The sequence below is a fragment of the Sus scrofa genome, chromosome 8 (assembly GCF_000003025.6).
Source record: "Sus scrofa isolate TJ Tabasco breed Duroc chromosome 8, Sscrofa11.1, whole genome shotgun sequence".
In the NCBI taxonomy this organism is placed as follows: domain Eukaryota; kingdom Metazoa; phylum Chordata; class Mammalia; order Artiodactyla; family Suidae; genus Sus; species Sus scrofa.
The window spans coordinates 31,066,482-31,079,012 of record NC_010450.4 but is presented as its reverse complement, the minus strand read 5'-3'; the positions used below and the strand labels follow the sequence as shown (position 1 = coordinate 31,079,012).

The 12,531-nt window shown below is 36.9% G+C and overlaps 1 long non-coding RNA gene across 11 annotated transcripts in view; it reads left to right on the top strand.

Moving 5' to 3' along the window:
- PDS5A overlaps positions 1–12,531 on the top strand; it is a 145,966-nt gene that overhangs the window by 55,319 nt on the left and 78,116 nt on the right. For all 11 annotated transcript variants that reach the window (XR_002346613.1, XR_002346606.1, XR_002346612.1 and 8 more), the window contains 4 exons: positions 1,550–1,690; positions 5,108–5,223; positions 11,034–11,128; positions 12,137–12,282. This is a non-coding gene — a long non-coding RNA (PDS5 cohesin associated factor A). The remainder of the gene's footprint in view (positions 1–1,549; positions 1,691–5,107; positions 5,224–11,033; positions 11,129–12,136; positions 12,283–12,531) is intronic.

Genomic DNA, 12,531 nt, shown 5'->3' with positions numbered 1-12,531 from the left:
TATATATATTTCCATGTTTTGACATTATTGTTTTATTTATGATATGAATGACTATAAATGTTTCTTTAAATTCACATATAATTTACCTGATCATTTCCCTATTGCATTGCATTTAGATTTTTTTCAATGTTTTCTTTTAGTAACTATCTTTGTGAATGTAGCATTTATCTATTGTTGAATTATTTTCTGCATAGAAAACCCCAAGTGAGGATACATTAATGTAAATAGTATGAATTATTAGTATTATTTATGTTACTAAATTAATGCTTAAACATGGTAAAAAAATTTTTCTTGAGGAGTACAACAGAGTATACATTGAAGATTATCTCTCTTCAGGAGTTCCCATTGTGGTTCAGCAGTTTAAGAAACCAACTGGTATCTATGAGGATGCAGGTTCAATCCCTGGCCTCGTTCAGTAGGTTAAGGATCCAGCATTGACATGAGGTGTAGTGTAGATTACAGATAAGGCTTGGATCCCCCGTGGCTGTGGCTGTGGTGTAGGCTGGCAACTGCAGCTTCTCTTTGACCCCTAGCCTAGGAACTTCCATATGCCGCAGCCCTAAAAACCAAAGAAAAAAAAGAAAAAGAAATAATTCATTTGATGATATTACCAAAATATGTGCCCATATCAATTGGATACAGCTGCCTCTTTAGCATTTTTACATTTACTATTCTAAGCATATATGTGTTGGCAGAGTGGAAGTAACTTGTAATTTGTCTCTGTTTCTTCTTCCTAGAATTATTTGACATTATCAGCGTTTGCACCATTACCTTTTCCTTGTCTTTGTCCTCTGAGTCAAAATATTTTTTACTTTCTCAGTTTTTTTTTTTTTTTTTTAAAGCTTAGCTGCCACCTTTTTTTTTTAATCTTTTTACTTTTTTAGGGCTGCAGCTGAGGCATATGGAAGTTCCCAGGCTAGGGGTCAAATTGGAGCTACAGCTGCTGGCCTACACCACAACCGTAGCAACTCAGGATCAGAGCCGTGTCTGAGACCCACACTATAGCTCACAGCAACACTAGATCCTTAACCCACTGAATGAGGCCAGGGCTTGAACCCACATCCTCATGGATACTAGTTGGGTTAGCCACTGAGCCATGAAGGGAACTCCCCTACCATCTTTAAGTGCTTTTTATTACTAAACTAATGGAGAAATTAGACCTAAATTAAAATCCAAAAGATTGAGACTTTTAAATTTTTCTCTGCTATAAGGAAATTTCTCTATAAAAATTCTCTATAATGAGTTGTTTAAATTGTTTTGTTTTAATGAAAATTAACATTCCTAAAATTGTCATTTTAATTTGAAAGAAGGCTAACAACTCAATTATTTTTTATCTTTTTCCTGAAATAGTCATAATTTGGTATTTGGAGGTTTATTTCTTCTGTTTGGGTAACTGTCTTTTCATGTATATTAGTTATTGAAACATCTGTTCTTTTTCATCCCCTTCACTTGTATATGGAATGCCTAGTTATATATTGTTTTAAAACATTTATAAAAAGCCTATTCAAGTTTTTTAATGGAATGAATATTCTGTTTTTAACTCCTGTAGTTTTTCAATCAAGTCCTGGTGCTGGGAAGATCGTCAGTAAGTGATTTGTCAGAACATGTATTTGATCTGATTCAGGAACTTTTTGCTATAGATCCTCATTTATTATTATCTGTCATGCCACAGCTTGAATTCAAACTGAAGGTAGGCCTGACTAATGTTTAAGCCCTTTAACATTTAAGAGAATAGTATGTATCACATTGTTTCTGTCTAACTGTGAAAGAATAAAATGTGAGTTCAGTTTATCTTATATTTAGTTGAGGTATACATTTTTTAATCATTTGAATAAAGCAGTGTCTTTCATCTCAGTGATAGGAGAATTGACATTACAAAATTATAACTTACCTAGTTGTTATATGTCTGATAATAGTGACACAAAAATAGATACTAAAAATGGTATTATCTCAGGAATTTATAATGCATGTTGGTATTAAGTGGTATGTATTATTATATAGATGGTTTTGGGGTTTTTTTTTTTGGTTTTTTTGGTTTTTCTTTTTACAGCCATACCCGTGGCATGTGGAAGTTCCCAGACTGGGGGTCAAATCAGAGCTGCACCTACAGGTGTACACCACAGGCATGGCAATACCAGATCTGAGCCACATCAGAGACCTACACTGCACCTTGCAGCAATGCCAGATCTTTAACTCACTGAATGAGGCCCGGGATCAAACCTGCATCCTCAAGGAGACTATGTTGGGTTCCTAACCCACCGAGGCACAACGGGAACTCTTGAAAGGTTTTTTAATATCCAATATTTTATTTGATCCTTAAACACATTGTATTATAATTAGTACCAACATTAAAATTTTGACTTTTGAAATGAATTATTTTGCCCAGTTACCCAGTTAAAACATCTTTGGAGTTAGAACTCTGATTTCAGATCTTAAAATAGGTATAGATAGTTAAGAATTGAATTGTCCATATAGCAATGCTAATGCAAGTATTTGTTGTTTATGGTATAAAAGGCATTTTTTTACTAGGCTTCTAAGAGACTCTATTGTGTAAAAAATGTTTATATAGAGAAACAAGTTTTTGTTTTGTTTTTTAATACTGAGTTTATTTCAATAATAGCCTAGAGAAGGTTCCATATCACATTATTTCTAGGTTTAAGGCATTTTCTCCTAATGTACTCATAAAGTCTGAAAGTCAAGCCTCCTTAATCCTTAAATAAGACTGCCGTATAGATGATGGGAAGGAATCAGAAACTGGACTTTAGGATTTCCATTCGTGGAATTAAATAGGAGGAAGTTAATCTACATTTATTGTGCATACCTCATTCTTCTATAGATTCATTGACCTATATCAGGTTGCTAAGAGCTGAATCCAGCCCCCCAAAAGATTTCATTTGATAAATTTTATTTTAAAAGTCTCATACAAAGAATTTTCTATTTTTAAAAAAGTTGTGGCATTCCCATTGTGGCTCAGCAGATTGAGAATCCAGAGTGTCCTTGAGGCTGCAGGTTCGATTCCTGGCCTCACTTAGTGGGTTAATGATCCGGCATTACCGCAAGCTGCTGCATAGGTTGCAGGTGGGGCTCAGATCCAGCATTGCTGTAGATGTGGCAAATGCCGGTAGCTATGGCCAAGGCCAGCAGCTGCAGCTCTGACTCAACCCCTAGCCCCAGGAACTTCCATATGCCACACTGTCATGAAAAAAAAAGACTTGAGGGGGAAAAAAAGTTGCTAACATTGAATGGGTGAGTAAATTTTAAAAGCAGATTTTGTTTAAAAATCTAGATATATGCAATTTCTTCTTTTTTAAAGAAAAATCAGATGATTTGGCACCATTGGGCCCTTATTTCTACATGGTACAGAATGGCTGGAACTGAGTAGTAGTAACATCTCTTCAATGAGTTATGAGCTTTTCATTTTACCACAGCCACAGTCTTCAGTTACCCTTTTGTGTGTGTGTGTGTGTGTCTGTGTGTGTGTGTCTTTTTCCCCTTTGGCATATGGAAGTTCCTGGGTCAGGGATTGAAACCAAGCCAGAGCTGCAGCAACACTGGATCATTAACCCACTGTGCTGGGCCAGGCATCAAACCCATTCCTCCACAGAGACAAGCTGCATCATTAACCCACTGGCCTATAGTGGGAACTCCTTCAATTACTCTTTTATCTTATACCTGGCTCTTCTTCACTGATATGATTTGGTATTTTCATAGGTATGCTTTAAAGGTACAAAACCAAAAATGTTTTAATACTTCTTTTTTCTTTTTAGGGCAGCACCCATGGCATATGGAAGTTTCCAGGCTAGGGTCAAATCAGAGCTACAACTGCTGGCCTGCACCACAGCCACAGCAATGAGGGATCTGAGCCTCATCTGTGACCTACACTGTAGCTCATGGCAACACCAGATCCCCCACCCACTGAGCGAGGCCAAGGACCGAACTGGCATCCTCATGGACACTAGTCGGATTCATTTCTGCTACACCACAGTGGAAACTTCTAAGTTTTCCTTTTATGTAGTGTTCTATTTATCTGGCCTTTTAGGTCCTCTTAAGTAAGATTCATGCTCTTCTATTAAAATGAGTTTTCCTAAATCATGATTTTCTTCAATGTCATCTTCTCCAGTCATTAGGGGATCCTTGATTAAAACTTCACATGTCAAAACCTTAATTGAGGAGTTCCCGTGGTGGCGAAGTGGTTAACGAATCCGACTAGGAACCATGAGGTTGTGGGTTCGATCCCTGGCCTTGCTTAAGTGGGTTAAGGATCCGGCGTTGCCATGAGCTGTGTTGTAGGTTGCAGACACAGCTCGGATCCTGCGTTGCTGTGGCTCTGGCATAGGCCAGTGGCTACAGCTCCAATTAGACCCCTGGCCTGGGAACCTCCATATGCCGCGGGAGCGGCCCTAGAAAAGGCAGAAAGACAAAAAAAAAAAAAAAAAAACCTTAATTGATACTGGGTTTGTGTTGCAGCTCAAATTATAGAATTAGAGCACGAATTATTTGTAGCTGTGCCCTTCACAGAATTTTTTCCAGGACTCATAGAGAATGTTAGAATTGAATGATTATCTTCATATTTCTACATCTGTATAGATTGCAAGCAAGCAGTGAAGTAGGTGTAAATTAACACTTGGAAGGGTATGAAATAAGAGCAAAGAACCAGGTGGTCTAATTTTTTTTTTTTTTTTTTTTTTTTTGTCGTTTAGGGCTACACCAGCAGCATGTGGAGGTTCCCAGGCTACGGGTCTGATCAGAGCTGAAGCCACTGGCCTTCACCAGAGCCACAGCAACACCAGATCCGAGCCACATATGTCACCTACGCCACAGTTCATGGCAATGCCAGATCCTTAACCCACTGAGCGAGGCCAGGGATCGAACCTGCAACCTCATGGTTCCTAGTCGGATTCGTTTCCACTGCACCACTACGGGAACTCCAAGGTGATCTAATGTAGAATCATATCAGCTTCTGCATTATAAGTGAGAAAATGTGATATTTTTAAGTTTCTCTCATTATAAACAGAAATATGAAATTGTAGCTTCTCAGGAACGTTTCATGTTATTTTTAGTAATCTGATGAATAAATCCTCGGGCTTAATTTTCTTTTTTTCCTTAGAGCAATGATGGAGAAGAGCGATTAGCTGTTGTTCGACTTCTAGCCAAATTGTTTGGTTCTAAAGATTCTGATTTGGCAACACAGAATCGTCCTCTGTGGCAGTGTTTTCTTGGACGGTAAGAAAACATACAATTCTATGGACTCTGATTTTTATATTTTAGAGGCTAGTCAGTATGTTGCACTTGATTAAAATCACACATAACAAAACTTTGATATGTCTTTGATTTTTTAGTACCTGTGTTGCTGTTTCTTAGAGAATAAATTATGGAACAAATTATTTACAAAAATGGCTTATTTTTATTTACCCACATAACACATTTTACTTTTTGTGTGTGCTAAAATAATGTCATTAAAATAAGTTGTTAATTTTCTTAAGTTTCTCAGAAGTCAGTGACCTCTATTGCAATCATATCTCCTCCATTCCAATTCTTATTCTTGGTGCATTTGTCTTGTCTAATTGCATTGGCTAGTAGTAGAGCAAATCATGCATCAGCAATGAAAAAGACAAGATTCCTTCAAGTATAGGACACTGATGATTTTAAAATATATCATGACTTCCCCCTTAGATTGTATTGCTAAGATCAAAGTTGATAGCAATACAATCTTACCTCAGGAAACAAGAAAAATCTCAAACAACCTAACCTTACACCTAAAGCAACTAGAGAAAGAAGAGCAAAGAAAACCCAAAGTTAGTAAAAGGAAAGAAACCATAAATATCAGAGCAGAGATAAATGAGAGAGTTGAAGAAAATAATGGAAAAGATCAATGAAATTAAAAGATGATTCTTTGGAGTTCCCATTGTGATGCACGGGAAACAAATCTGGTTAGGAACCATGAGGTTGCAGGTTCGATCCCTAGCCTTGCTCAGTGGGTTAAGGATCTGGGATTGCCATGAGCTGTGGTGTAGGTCGCAGATGTGGCTCAGATCTGGTGTAGACCGGTGGCTACAGCTCCAATTAGACCCCTAGCCTGGGAACCTCCATATGCAGCGGGTAGGGCCCTAAAAGGACAAAAAGACCAAAAAAAAAAAAAAAAAAGATGATTCTTTGAAAAGGTAAAATTGATAAGCCTTTTAGCCAAACTCATCAAGAAAGAGAAGAGTTCCCGTCGTAGTTCAGCAGAAACGAATCTGAATCCAACTAAGAATCATGCGGTTGTGGGTTTGATCCCTGGCCTCGCTCAGTGGGTTGAGTATCCGGCATTGCCGTGAGCTGTGGTGTAGGTCGCAGATGCAGCTCGGATCTGGCGTTGCTGTGGCTCTGGCATGGGCTGGCAGCAACAGTTCCAATCGGACCCCTAGCCTGGGAACCTCCATATGCTGTGGGTATGGCCCTAAAAAGACAAAAAAAAAAGGAAAGAAAAGACAGGAGATCAGTAAAATTAGAAATGAAAAAGTTACAGCTGACACTACAGAAATACAAAGGATCATAAGAGACTACTACAGCAATTATATGCCAGTTAAATGGACCATCTAGAAGAAACTGACACATTCTTAGAAAGGTACAGTCTCCCAAGATCAAACTAGGATAAAATAGAAAATATGAAAAAGACCAGTCACAAGTACTGAACTTGAAACTGATTTTAAAACTCCCAAAAGGCTTTCCCATGTGGCTCAGCAGTTAACGATCCAGTATTGTTACTGGTGTGTTTCTGGTTACTGCTATGGCACAGGTTCCATCTCTGGCCTTGGAACTTCTGGATGCCATAGGTGCAGCCAAAGGGGTGGGGGGGACTCCCAACGAACAAAAGTCCAGGACCAGGTAGCTTCACAGGTGAATTCTATCAAACATGTAGAGAAGAGTTAATACCTATCCTTCTCAAATTATTCCAGAAAATTGCAGAGGAGGGAAGGATACCAAACTCATTCTGTGAGACAAGCATCACCCTGATACCAAAACCAGACAAAGGTAACACACAAAAAAAGAAAAACTAAAGGCCAGTATCACTGATGAATGTAGATTCAAAAATCCTCAACAAAATATTAGCAAACCAAACCCAACAATACATTAAAAGAATCATATACCATGATCAAGTAGGATTTATCCCCAGGATGCAAGAATGTGTCCAATATTCTTGAACTGAGTCAGTCAGTGCAGTATATCACATTAACAGATTCAAGAATAAAAACCATATGGTCTTTTCAATACATGCAGAAAAACTTTTGGACAAAATTCAGCATCTATTTATGATAGAAACTGTGCACAAATTGGGTATAGAGGGAACATATCTTAACAAAAGCCATTCATGATAAAGCCACAGCTAACATAATACCCAATGGTGAAAAGCTCAAAGAATTTCCTCTAAGATCAGGAACAAGACAAGAATGCCCACTCTCACCTTTGTTATTCAACATAGTTCTAGTTATTTGGAAGTTCTAGCCATAGCAGTCAGAGAAGAAAGAGAAGTAAAAGGAATCTGGATTGGAAAGGAAGAAGTAAAACTGTCACTATTTGCCGGCGACATAATACTATACATAGAAAATCCTAACGATGCCACCAGAAGACTGCCAGAGCTCATCAGTGAATTTGGTAAAGTTGTAGGACACACAAATCTGTACAGAATGTGTGCATGTACTCTTGTGTGAAGTGGTTTAAGGATCCAGCATTGTCACTGCAGCAACTTGGGCCGCTGCTGTGGCGTGGGTTTCGTCCCTAGCCCAGGTATGTGCCACAAACATGGCCAAAAAAAAAAAAAAAAAGCAGAAATCCATCATATCTCTATACCCTAACAGTGAACTCTCAGTAAGAAAACAATCTCATTTATTTATTTACTTTTCTTTTTTAGGGCCCCACCTGCAGCATGTGGACGTTCTTGGGCTAGGGGTTGAATCAGAGCTACAGCTTCGGACTCTGCCACTGCAACACCAGATCCAAGCTGCATCTACAACTTACACCACAGCTTATGGCAATGCCAGATCCTTAACCCACTGAGCAAGGCCGGGGACTGAACCCACATCTTCGTGGGTACTAGTCAGGTTCTTAAGCCAACCCACTGAGCCATAACAGTATCTCCAACAATCTCATTTATAATCACATCCTAAAGAATAAAATACCTAGGAGTAAACCTACCTAAGCAGGCAGAAGACCAATACTTGGAAAACTGTAAGACACTGATGAACCAAACTGAAGGTAACACAGAGATGGAAAAATATACTGTGTTCATGGATTGGAAGAATTAATATTGTTAAAATGACCATTTTACCCAAGGCAATCTATAGATTCAGTATAATCCCTATCAAAATGCCAGTGGCCTTTTTCACAGAACTAAAATAATTCTCAAGTTTGTATAGAAACAACAAAAGACTGTCAAATAACTAAATGCTGAGAAAGAAGAAAGAAGCTGGAGGTATCACAGTTCCAGTTTTCAAATTATGCTACAAAGCTATAGTCATCAAAACAGTATGATAGGGAGTCCTGTGGTGGCCTAGTAGTTATGAATTGGGCATTGTCACTGCTGTGGCTTGGGTCACTGCTGTGATTCAGGTTTGATCCCTTGCCCAGTAACTTCTGCATACTGTGTTGTGGCCAGAAATAGAGCTCAGAAATGAACCCACACTTATATGGACAATTTTCTTTGACAAAGGAGGTGAGATTATAGAGAGGCAGTGATAGCCTCTTCAGTGAATGGTGGTGGAAAAACTGGACAGCCACACACAAAAGAATCAGATTATTCACTCACACCATGAACAAAAATAAATTCAAAATGAATTAAAGACTTAAATTTAATACCTGAAACCATAAAACCTCTATAAAAAAAAACAGGACATACACAGTTTTAGTAGTATGTTTTTGGATATGTCTCCTCTAGCAGTGATTGCAAAAAGCAAAAATAAACAAGTGGGACTACGTCAAACTAAAAAGCTTTTGCACAGCGAAGAAACCATCAACAAAACGAAAAGGCCTACTGACTGGAGAAGATATTTGCAAATGATATATGTCATCAGGGGTTAGTAAAAAGATATACAAAGAACTCATACATGTTGACATCAAAAAAGCAAACAGCATAATTTAAAGTTGGGTAGAGGATCTGAATACATATTTTTCCAAAGAAGATAGGCAAATGGTCAATAGACACCTGAAAAAATGCTCCCCATCACTAATACCAGGGAATTGCATATCAAAAGCACAATATCACCTTACACCTGTCAGAATGGATGTTACCAAAAAGACAACAAATAACAAGTGTTGGAAAGAATATGGAGAGAAGGAAACTTAGGTGCAGTGTTGATGGGGATGTAAATTGGTGTAGCCACTATTCAGAACAGTATGGCAGTTCCTAAAACAGGTAAAAATAGAACTATTAAGAAACCATGTGATCTAGCAATTCTCCTCCTAGGTATTTATCTGAAGAAAACAGAAACACCATTCAGAAAAGATATTGTACTAGCCCAATATTTATTATAGTATTATTTATAACAGTCAAGATATGGAAGCAACCCTAGTGCCCGATCATAAGATGAATGGATAAAGTAGATGCGGAATATCTATGTATACAACGGAATATTACTCATCCATAAAGAAGGGTGGAATTTTGCCATTGGGGACAACCTAGATGGACCTAGAGGGTATTGTGCCAAGTGCAGTGTGTCAGACAGAAAAAGACAAATATTGTATGATTTCACTTATATGTGGAATCTGAAAAACAAAGTAGGAGTTCCCGTCGTGGCTCAGTGGTTAACCATGAGGTTGCGGGTTCCATCCCTGGCCTTGCTCAGTGGGTTAAGGATCCAGCATTGCCATGAGCTGTGGTGTGGGTCACAGATGTGGCTCAGATCTGGCGTTGCTGTGGCTCTGGCATAGGCTGGCGGCTACAGCTCTTATTAGACCCCTAGCCCAGGAACCTCCATATGCTGCGGGAGCATTCTAGAAAAGACAAAAAGACAAAATAAAATAAAAAAATAAAAAATAAAAAAATAAATGACAAAACATAACAAAACAGATGCAGAGTTAAAAATAAGGAGAACAAACAGGTAATTTCTTGGTGGGGGGGGAAATGGGTACAAGGGAGATTAAGAGGTAAAATAATAAAATCACATTATTTATAATTCATGAATATGCTTTTAAATTGCCCAATAAAAGATTTGAGAATTGGTCAGCCTAGCCTTACTCTATACAGTTTTGAGTCTACATACTGAATTTCATATTTATTAAACTATTATAATATACTGCCGTTACGTGTTGGTCCCAGCCATATGAAATGTTTTTGCTGCAAGGCAATATGGCACATGTATTTCATGTACTCATCTTTGAACTTCTGCCTTTTATATATTATTTGCTTTTTATCTCACATCCCTCTAGTATTTTCCTCCTATTAAACTATTTTTCTAGTATTTTGAATATGTATTTTGTGGATTTTGAATATGTATTTTTTGTATTTTAGCCTAAATCTTAAGCTCCAATTTTTGGTTCTTCAAAGTAGGTAGTTTTGGTTGGGGAATGTGTTTATACTGGGTTTTGTTTTAGCATGGTGAAAAAATTCTATTTTAAAAACCATTTTTGTGGAAGTTCCCATTGTGACACAGCAGAAATGAATCCAGCTAGTATCCATGAGGATGCAGGTTCGATCCCTGGCCTAACTCAGTGGGTTGGGGATCCAGCATTGCAGAGAGCTATGGTGTGGGTTGCAGATGCGGCTCAGATCCCACATTGCTGTGGCTATGGTATAGGCAGGCGGCTGCAGGTCTGTTTCAACCCCTAGCCTGGTAACTTCCATATGCCATGGGTATGGCCCTAGAAAGTAAAAAATATATATATATGGGTTTTTTTGTGAAATTATGTATCTTTTTACTTTATAGTCTTCCTTCAGAATATGTTAACTGTCATTATCATAACACATTTTCTAATCACATTTATGTATTGTTAGATATACATCATTTGAAAATAGTTGTTGTCTTACAACTAATATTTAGCAATCTTTTCCTGTGTAGATTTAATGATATTCATGTTCCTGTAAGATTAGAAAGTGTGAAATTTGCCAGTCATTGTTTAATGAATCATCCAGATTTAGCAAAGGATCTCACAGGTAAGCTAACTGGTTTATTGAAATATGAGAGTAATCACACAAATATGTTTTAGATGTGGCCTTTGACTTTGGCTTGTGAATAGGTTTAACTCTGGCACTATTTCAGGTCTCTATTTCAGGGGCTAGTAAGTGATTTCATGTTTATACAATAAAATTACATTTGAAATCTTCATATTGTAATCCTTTAGGATTTTTTGCAAATCATAGTTTGAGAAAGTAAAGACTTTAGATTTGGGCACAGATCATTATATCTATGTGATAATTAAATGGAGTAACATCTAGTAGTAAGAGGGAAAATGATTATTTTCTGAACTAGACTAGAATTTCTCATTGTTCACTTGAACATGGAGCATTTGAACTTACTTATTTGGTAGTATCAAATAAATAGCTGCTCTCAAAAATGCTGTTCGGTGGAGTTTTCTTGTGGCACAGTGGGTTAAGGATCCCACATTGTCACTGAGTGGCTTGGGCTACTTCTGTGGTACAGGTTTGATCCGTGGCCTAGGAACTTCCATATTTTGTGGATGCTTCCAGAAAAAAAAATGCTACTTAGCAAAAAGAGGAAATAACTTTTTTGTTTGTATTATAATTATTTAGGAATATTTTTTACAGATATAGAATGTTATTATTTTATAGTGTACAATATATAGCTATATACCTATAAGCATTTTTACTGTTTTTCTTTTAAGTCTTTTAATTATATTGTTAAATTCTAAACTGTATAAATCAGATACTGTGCTATAATTTGACTTTCTGGAATAGTTAATGAAAAATGTAGTATTTTATCAAGATGTAACTTTGCAGTAATAAATAGTGTGTTATATAATTTATTTTGTTATTGTATAGAATATTACCACCTCAAAAATAAAATATTTTAAATTTATGCCACATTTTACAGTCATTGTTTTAGTACAGTCATAAGCTTAAAAGCATTAGGTGCCTTTTGGTCATTGTAAAGATAAATGAATATTATAGCTAACATTTACCTTAATTTTTTTCTCCTTTCAGAATATTTGAAAGTTAGATCACATGATCCAGAAGAAGCTATTCGTCATGATGTCATTGTTACTATAATAACAGCTGCCAAAAGAGATCTTGCCTTAGTAAATGATCAGCTACTTGGCTTTGTAAGGGAAAGAACACTGGACAAACGGGTAAAATCTGAAGAATTTTATTCTTTTGTAATTTACTGTGTTTACATTGTTAGCAAAATACAATAGAAATTATTTTCTATTATTTAAAGTTTTTCTGTGTGAAAGTTAAATTAATATATTACCAAATAAAGAGCTAATTATTTGTATGTTTCCTGTGTATCTTTTAATTATCTTTACAAATGAATACATTGGATTCTGTAGCTTTTCAAATCTTAGGTATGGATTTGTCTTTTAGCGTACCTTTACGAA